This window comes from Rhinolophus ferrumequinum, chromosome 16, assembly GCF_004115265.2.
Source record: "Rhinolophus ferrumequinum isolate MPI-CBG mRhiFer1 chromosome 16, mRhiFer1_v1.p, whole genome shotgun sequence".
NCBI classification, from domain to species: Eukaryota; Metazoa; Chordata; class Mammalia; order Chiroptera; family Rhinolophidae; genus Rhinolophus; species Rhinolophus ferrumequinum.
The window spans coordinates 2,524,204-2,532,882 of record NC_046299.1 but is presented as its reverse complement, the minus strand read 5'-3'; the positions used below and the strand labels follow the sequence as shown (position 1 = coordinate 2,532,882).

General features: G+C 54.4%; 1 protein-coding gene across 2 annotated transcripts in view; it reads left to right on the top strand.

Moving 5' to 3' along the window:
- The first annotated feature begins 449 nt into the window (after positions 1–449).
- MGMT (O-6-methylguanine-DNA methyltransferase) overlaps positions 450–8,679 on the top strand; it is a 247,091-nt gene continuing 238,861 nt past the window's right edge. Inside the window, exon 1 of one of the 2 annotated variants that reach the window (XM_033129707.1) lies at positions 450–555. The gene's annotated coding sequence lies outside the window, so the exon portion shown is untranslated. Of the gene's footprint in view, positions 556–962; positions 1,077–8,679 lie in introns of those variants that run through there. The other variant, XM_033129708.1, reaches the window with a different exon arrangement.

The following is an 8,679-nucleotide window of genomic DNA, read 5'->3' as shown; positions in this document are numbered from 1 at the left end:
AGGTGGCACACACGAAGAGGCTTACATTTGGTAAACTGAGGCACAGAGCCACAGGCAGAGGCAGGGAGGGCGCGGCGGCCGAAAGGGACTGCGGATACAGGAGCACAGGGCGGAGACCGAAAGGCCAAAGCCCGCGGACGAGCGGGGCAGGGGACGAGCGGGGCCTGCAGCGGCGGCCAGCGAGGCTGCGCAGAGCTGGGTCAGTCCGGGCGCCGCCGCACTGGGCATGCTCCGACCCGGGGCCGCGCTCGCAGGCAGGGACCGGGTGCCCGCGCTCGGCCCCGCCTTCACCCCGCCCCCAGCGCATTCTGGGCCCCGCCCCCGCATGCCGCCCAGTTTTCTGCCGGTTCAGGCCCCGCCCTCCAGCCGCTGTCCGGCCCCGCCCCCGTGCGGCCCGGCTCCGCGCGCCTCGGGCGGGCTTCCGTCAGGCCCAGGCTCCGCCCCCAACCCTCGGCCCCGCCCCTCGACCCCGGACGTGCCCGGGCATCCCGCGCTCCTAACTAGTTCATTCCCCTGCGCTCGCAGCTGCTGGTGTTTGGCGCCTTGGGCAGTGCGGTAAGTGTCTGGGTTGCCACACTCCTGTCAACGTTCAGGGCTCTCCCTGGGGAGAGCGAGCGTCTGGAGCCTGCGGGGCAGTCCAGCCCTGAGTGGTTTTGCCCTGAACCCCCCACCCGGCAGGAGTCCCAGGTGTGTTTAGGTGTGCTCAGGTGTGTCCACGTGTGCCTGGCCTTCCCCAGGGCCTGGGGTTCCTGGACCAAGTTGCACCGCAGTTAGAGTGGCCAAGTGTGGGGACATGGCCTCCCCCACCCCACCCCCACTTGGCCAGCACCTTCGCTGCCCACCTACCTGCCCCACTCTGTTGACTAGCTCTACCTTTAGTTCCCAGGAACCTTCCAGAAGCCCCTACTCTGGCCCTTCCTTGCCTCAAGCCTTCAGCATACTCCTGTGCAGAATCCTACATCTCCTCCTGGTTTGGGACAGACGGAGAGGAGGGCCAAGTGCTGGGGCCCTTATAACCGTGGCTGGTGTTTGTGTACCTTACACCCGATTGCTGCCATGGACCATGGAGTGAACAGGTAGAGTTTGAGAGCCATTTACCCCCAGGTCATGATAATCCAGGCGGCGTTCTAAACGATATATTCCCAACTCCCTGCGTGCATCACTTTCTGAACCTCAATGACCAGCTCAGTAACTGGCCTTTCGTCCTCGAAACTCATTTTGTGTAGGTGATCAAACCTTTTGCTTGGTTGGGTGGACAGTCAGCTGACGAAGGGAGGTGGCTTTGTCCAGAGAGAGGCCACAGCTGTTTGAGACAGGAGGTGAAGCTGTTGAATGTGAAGAGCTAAGAATGGGCCTTGTTCTTTGCGTTTGAACCTGTGGAATAGTTAAGTCAGGCCCTCCCTTGTACGTCCCCATCTCAGGACGGAAGATGAGGAGGTGGTTTTGTTGTTTTCATGAGTCCTCAATGGATAAAACACTCAGGGAGGTGAACAAGACACAAAAGAAACCGATGACATTACGGAGGTAAAACACTTTTAAGGAAACTGTAGCCCCCGCCCGAGCTGGTAGCGGACACTGGGTTACTCAGAAGGCATCACCCTGTAAGGCGGTTCTCACCAGGCCCACACTTGCCAAGTCTACAAGCAGCAGAGGAGGGCTGGCCGGGCCCTGGCAGGGGCTCCCCGGCTCTCGTCTTGAGTTAGGATTTGAACAGTCAAGTGGTGTCTGATGGTCTGGGGGCTGGACGAGCCAGGCCTCAAGTTCAGTATGCTCAGGTACTTTCTGTGTGAGCACTCTTCTCATTTAGAAAGGTCTGTATTACAAGAGCTGGATTTAACTAGTATTAGACGCTGCTTTGGAAAGGCTGCCCCTCTGGAGAGCCAGCCTTACGGAAGTCCAGCCCTCGGTGTGGACACGGGTTCACATCTCACCCTTGCTCAGCTGCTGAGATTCGTAGCCCTTTCTTTTCCTCTCTGTTTTGGTCCTGCTTCGATAGCAGTTGAGCCTCCCCTGGGCCCTGTCTGCCACTCAGGCCCCTGTCCCCACAGTTGTCCTGCGTACAGGGAAGGTGGGCAGGCCAGGCCTGGGAAGGAACCCGGAGTTTCTCACCTCCAGTCCTCTCCTCTCCCTTTCTCGGGAACCCCTAACAGTTTCCTCTTCTCGGTATTCTTTAATAAAATGCACTTACTAAAGTGTCTTTATTTTTCTTATTTTGCAGAGGACATTTAGAAGCCAGAGATTCAAACCACCAAGGCTGTTCTGTTCCAACTCCCTTTTTTTGGGCATCAGTGCCCTTTTCAGTTGATGGTATATCCTCCTTGGTAGGAGAAAAAAGGGAGCAAAACAGTATTTTCTGAATTCTTTTTTCCTGTGGTCATCTGTTAATATTATCAACAGATTTGCGTTCGCACTTCACTCTGACACATGCCCTTGCTCCAGCGTAAGGCTCCCCTTCTAGATTCAGTTCCCCTGAAGGTTTTGACTTCCTTCCTGTCACCTCTCTGGTCACTCCAGGTATACATGAGGGGCTCCTGCTCTCCGAAAGGCCCCAAGCCTGTTGGGCTACTGTCACAGTCCTTCCTGAGCCTCTGTTTCCTGGAGCGGGTGGCCTCTGACTCAGCTACTTTCCGAAAGAGCTTGGGTCTTATCACAGAATAGTATTTAAAAAAACATGAAGATTTTAAAATCAGACACATACAAACTGTAACATTGCCACAGGGTGACAGTGGATTGCACACTAGCCCTTCAGACACACTCATGATAAACAAACCACGCCGATACCCCATTCTGAGTTTGCAGTGAAAGTGCGTGCGCTTTATCTGGTCGGGGAGGGAGTCGGGCTGAGGGCTGCTCTCCCCTTGGTGCACAGGACCGATTTTCCCTCCCTGTTAGCTGTGGAGACCTGTCTTGGGCATAGGCAGATGACAGTGTGAGACCCGAGGTGTAGCCCCACTACCACAAGGCGTGCGTTCTGTGTGGCGTTTGGTAACTGGTGCATATCTGCTGGTCAGTGGAGAGAAATAGTCTCGTTTTCTTTCGACTTAAAAAAATGAAAAGTAATAAAGAGCTTGTATAGGAGGGCCGTGGGGTTTGGGGAAGACCGTATAGTGACCATCTGGAAGACGGTGGACGACTTACTCCTTGTGCTAGCGGTGAAGATGAATTGTCCGAAGAGGACTGCATCCTTTTTGTGACCTTTTGTAACCTTTGAAGGAATCTGGGTGCTGTGGGCAGTTGTGGCTCACATGTGAATCTGTCACCGAAGTGTTGCCGAAGTGCTCAGACGCCCTGGCAGTTCCCCGAGCCTGTGACAGCCACCTGCTGCTGTCTGCTGCAGCTGTAGAGCTGAATAGATAGGCCGTCCCAGGGGTCGCTATGCACCAGTGACATCCTTGGCCACGTGTTGAACACTGAAACTTGTTTCTGATGCCACAAGTTGTTTTCATTTAGATTGGGGGCTCAGCGGAGGATGGGAGGCGGGCCTCACACCCCCACGCCGCCTCCTCATCCTGGAGTCCCCCCTGTGGCCTGGGATGCAGCTGTGGTGAAACACGCTTAAAAAGAAACACCCAGAACAGTTTTTACTGTTGTTAAACTTGTTGTCCTGTGTGTATGTGTACCCATGAAAGGAAGTGTGAGAGAGCTGTAAATGCCGAGTATGTTCACTCTACTGCTTCGAAATGTTTCTTGTTAGAATAATTTCCTACCTGTAACACTTGTGAAGTCAGCAGAGTGTGCAGCCCGAGCTCTGTCGCCCGTTCCCAGAAGTCGGGGGGTGAAGCTGTAGGCACAGGCCACCAATGGCACCGCTCGTAAACGCAGGCACTTGTTAAATCTATTTGTTTTTATTACACACATCGATCTGCCAGTCGCAGTCATGCAGTTATGGACATTTTTCTGCAAGCGCAGTGCTGGTGGCAGTTTTTACTGACAAATGGAGTCATATGGATAGTAGTTTAGGAAACTTACCCTACGGACGGATTGGGTTGTTCTGGCGCTGGATGTCCTGAGATTTCTAGGTGGGTGAAAAGAGGGAATCGAGTCTAGGGGCACAAAATGGGGTGGGACCTTGAAATGGTGAAACTTAATAAATAAGTTATAGTTATTTCTCATTTGTTTTTAAACTTTTAGCTACAGTTTACACCCCAATCCAAAGGACTAAGAGTAGGGACCAAGCTTGTCACGTTCAGATTTTGACCCTGTTTGGTGTCACTGCTAAGAGCCATCCCTGGATGGGGTATCCACGAGCAAAGTGAGACAGCGTCTGAGCCCTGCTGGTGTCAGAACGACCGAGGGCGCTGCTTGAAAACACGGATTATCGACAGACCTACTGGATCGGGACCTGGCACCTGGGTCTTTGCGAGCTCCCCAGGGGTCCCAGCAGCCCCTAGCGTTAGCGCACCTGTAGGGAGCTCTTCGGCATGGTTGGGATGTGGTCCTTTCCAGCCCAGACGAGTGTCCCTTCCAGAAGGACCTGTTCGCAGCGGCATCCTTCTCAATATGTGCTTCAGGATATGTGTGTGGTTTTGTAACTCCTCAGAGACACGGGAATCTCCTTGAATTGCAAACCTAACATGTTATCATAGTGTTACAGTTTTCGGTCTTGTGGTTACGACAGGAGACGCAGATGTTACCAAAACTTTGGCATGAGTTTTGCAAACAGATGTCAAGCATGGACTGCCATGTTGTATTTCACCTGCATCTTCCTTTTTTTCTCCTGCTCTGGGTAGAAGCACCTCCATGGTCTCTGGTGACGTTCACTTTCACAGACACCACTGAATACATTTTTGTGGAACTGAACTGATTTGTGCTTAGAAATACAGAGCAGTGAGGGGGAGGGCCCGTGGAGGGGGTCTCATGACGCCATTTACCAGGTGGGTGACTTGAGAAACTCTTCAGCTGTTAACCCCCAGCCTCCTCATCCATCAGACGGTGATGACAAGTTCCAGAAGCTTCTGGCCGGTGTGATAATGATATTGCTGATGATAACTTTTATTGGAGGCTTGCTGTGCCGGGTGCTTTACTAGACCGATTTCCACATCCTCACGAGAGAGACGCTGTTAGTTTAGCATCTTAGCTTTGCAGGTGAGGACACTGGCTCCGGGAGAGTCAAGTGACGTGAACAGGGCACACGGCAGAAGTAGAGTTCTGTGTTCAGGTTTCTTTATAACCCAGTCCAGGCTTTTAACCACTCACCATGCCGTGCTCCCTTTGTAATAGTGCAGCCGAAGACTTTTACAAGTCCTTCTGGGGGCAAGATGTGGCCAAGTAAACGTGTGTTCGGTTACATTTTAGGAAAACCGCTGTGACCGGGCATCGCGTCAGCCTTGTGGGGAAGCCGCACCCCCACGCGCGTCCCTGCGTGAAGGACTCCGGACAGACGCTCTGGCAGAGGGCTGAATGCAGGGAGACTGCCTGTGCTTTGCCGTTTATCGACCGTGTTTGTGGGCACCCACAGCTCGTGTGGGAGTGGCGGGAGGAAGAGGTGTGGGAGCCGGGGGAGCAGGCCACCATCCTGAGTGCCAGGCCACGGTCTAGGACTTCAGCCACGCGCACCACGGCTCTGTGGGCCAGGAACCCACTCCTGATCCAGACGAAACAGTCTTCCAGAGGCTGTAAGGTTTCTCCAGGTGGCCCAGGGGCATTCTGGGCTGAGCAGTGGGGGCTGAGTGGGGGTGGGAGAAGTGTGGGGGCTAGAAAGGCAGCTGGAAGTTAGGACGGGCAGCCTGGCGAGCCCCGAGGACTGTGCCAGGGAAGGTGCTGCTCTCCCTGAGCCCGTGGCCTTGGAGCCTTGTCAGGGGGGACACGGAGCGGTCGGCGCTTCCCGTAGGAGCTGCCCGGGCTGACGAGGGCTAGATGGGGGAGAGAGCAAGAAGGAGGGGGTCGGAGACAGTGGTGTGCGCAGGCTGTCCCAGGGGGAAAGCACTGTCCCAGGCAGTATGTCAAATGCAGTGAGGGGACAGTTCGCTGTGGGGTCAGTCCTTTGGGGGCTTTTGATGGAGGCTTGTGCGGGTGAGATGGGGAATGCAGTTTTGGAAGGTGATGGCAGTTTAGCATCACTTTTCTTCGTGAGAAAGGAAGGCATGTTCAGTGCGTACGCCGTGTATTCACGTACAGACAGTTGGCTGGGGAGGGGAGGGTGAGTCAGGCCTGCTTGCCTGGCCAGGCATTTGGGGCCCGGCGCGGACCTCGCCTGCTGTCCTGTTGGCTCAGGCTGAAGTGTCGGCGGCCGCAGTGAGGCTCAGTGACAGGCGCCCCCACCCCGGCCGCTTCTCCGTGGGGGAGTACCTGTACTTTCCTACAAGTAATAGTAGAAGCTTCAGAAAGAAACTCAGGTGTGGGGTGTACAGTCACAGCAGCCTGCAAATTCAAGTGTGTGCGGAGTCTCCTTAGGTCCGACCACAAAGCAGTTTCACTGGCATCCTTAGAGTGTTCCTGCGTGGGCCCCCGGGGTGTCACCGAGGCCGCATCAGGTCCGGCTGCCTTCTCTGCCGTGGGCTTCCGCCTGGGAGTGGGAGCGGCTTCTGTTGGTGCTTAGGTGCCATGATTACCAGCTGGCGAGAGGTGGGCGCCCTGCTCGGCAGTCTGGCCTTTGTTGGGGGGTAGGGAAGGGCAATGGTGGAGGAAAGGTCAGTCCTCTGAGAAAGTGACTTGTGAGTGGAGACTTGAAAGGTGAGAGATGGGCGGTCTCTCAGGGAGGTCTGGGGCAGAGCGTTCCGGGGGAGGGATGTCGGTCACATGGGGTGTGGATGGTCACGGGTTGGTGTGTCAGCAGAACCTGCGGACCGACACTGGTGACCCGGAGTGGGGTCCAGATGAGGCGTGTTGAGGCCACCTGGCTTCGCAGGCCTCTGTGCACCCCAGTAGTGGCCAAAGCCAGAACTTGGCAAAGGTCGTTAGAAATGGAGCTTCAAAGTCTCAGGGTCCTGAACTTGTCATGTGGTTAAAATAATGACAACAGTGATGGGCCATGTGTGGGGGTGGGTGACAGGACCGAAGGACAAAGGGGCTCGTGTCCTCAGCAGAGCCCCTGATTGGACTTATACTCAGTGTTTGCAGCTGCTCTATTAGTAAGGCTTTTCACACTCAACGTGGAAGTTCCTAGAATAACAGGCAAAGAAAGGAAGTGATGTATTTGCAGAAGTTCCTGAACTTAGCCTGGTGTCGCAAGAAGAGCCCAGGTGTGCTGTTCTTTATTGCAGAACTTGTCTCTGTCTCTGATGTGTTATCAGCTTACGCTGTCGGGTCAGATGGATGCAGTGAGTCCTCCCATCACTGAGTTCTGGCACCTTCTCCAGACCAGCGGTCTCCAGGCGAGCTGGGCCCTGAGAGCAGGTGCTGGTGGGAACAAAGCCGGCCCGGGGGGATGGCGTCCCATGGGGTCAACAGAGGGAGACTGTGTGGTGCTGCTCCCATCATATTACCTTGACATTTGTTGCAAGAACTGTTAGAATGAATATGCGGGTCCAAAAATTAGTAAATATTCTTAAAATTCAACTTTACCTACCCTTTGGCCACAATCAGCTACTACTGCGGTCTTGTGCCCACCCAGGAGGGCAGGCTCTCGAGAGCTCTGTGCTCTCTGTCATTGTACCCGACAGTTTATGGGGACACAGGACTTTCAGTGCTAAAGCAAGGGTCCGAGCAGGCAGCGTGGTTGGCCGCCTGGACTCTGATCCCGGGGACTTCCGTGACATTCTTGCTGTCGCTCTACCACTAGCTCGAATCCATGTGAGACTTGAGTCATAATCAGTAGTTTAGTTTTTTTCTACATAAGGATGTGCTTTAAAGACTTCCTCTTAGCTTTTAAAAAAATTTTTGTTTATTTTTGCCATGAGTGTGATTAGAACGTTTCCCAGAGCCTCCGTGATTTCCCTCTGGACTGAGGTCACATAGCTGTTCTCGTGGTGTTCTCTGCACTGATTGTCACCCCAGAAAGGCCTGCAAAGGTTATGGTTCTAATATCCGCAGTGACTTTTCTGTACATTGAGGTTTCTTGCTAAGAAACCTCTGGGCCCAACGTTCTTTTACGCCTAGCCACTGAGTATCATAACTAAAATGGGATGGATTCTGGAAGGGTTAGTTCAGTAAATATTCTTTCGCATTGGACAGAAATAAGTGTTTTCCGTCGTTTTGGTGTCAGAAGCAGCCATTTGGTCGTGTCTGACATTCATGTAGAAACCCCCAGTACTCTTGGAAAACCCAGTTCATGGCTCATGTTCCTGTTCTGTGTTGACAGTTGGCTCTCACTACCCCTACACTTTGTTCTGTGTCACTCAGAGCGACGGGACCCTGGCCCAGGCTGCCCTGAGTGGACCTCGTCTGGAAGCTCACCTTCTGCTTCCAGAATGAGTACTGGCACGTTCCCTGCATTGGGTCCGACCACCTCTCACACGTGAGGCTGCCCCTTGGGGATCGAACAAAGTGCACGTGGGTTCTAGATGTAGATACAGTTTTCACTCCCGTGTCGCTCCACCGCCGATGAAGAAGCTGCCTGGCTCCAGCCTCAGCGACCTCAGTGCTTTTGCCCCCACACCCGCACAGACTCCTGCCTCTGTCCCCGAGGGTGCCTGGAAGGCATCCTGGGGCTACCTAAACCCCACTTCAGACCTAACGGGGCCACGTGCCCAGCATAGGGCACTGCCTAGGGAGGCCCTAGACATGGATGCTTGGCGCTCA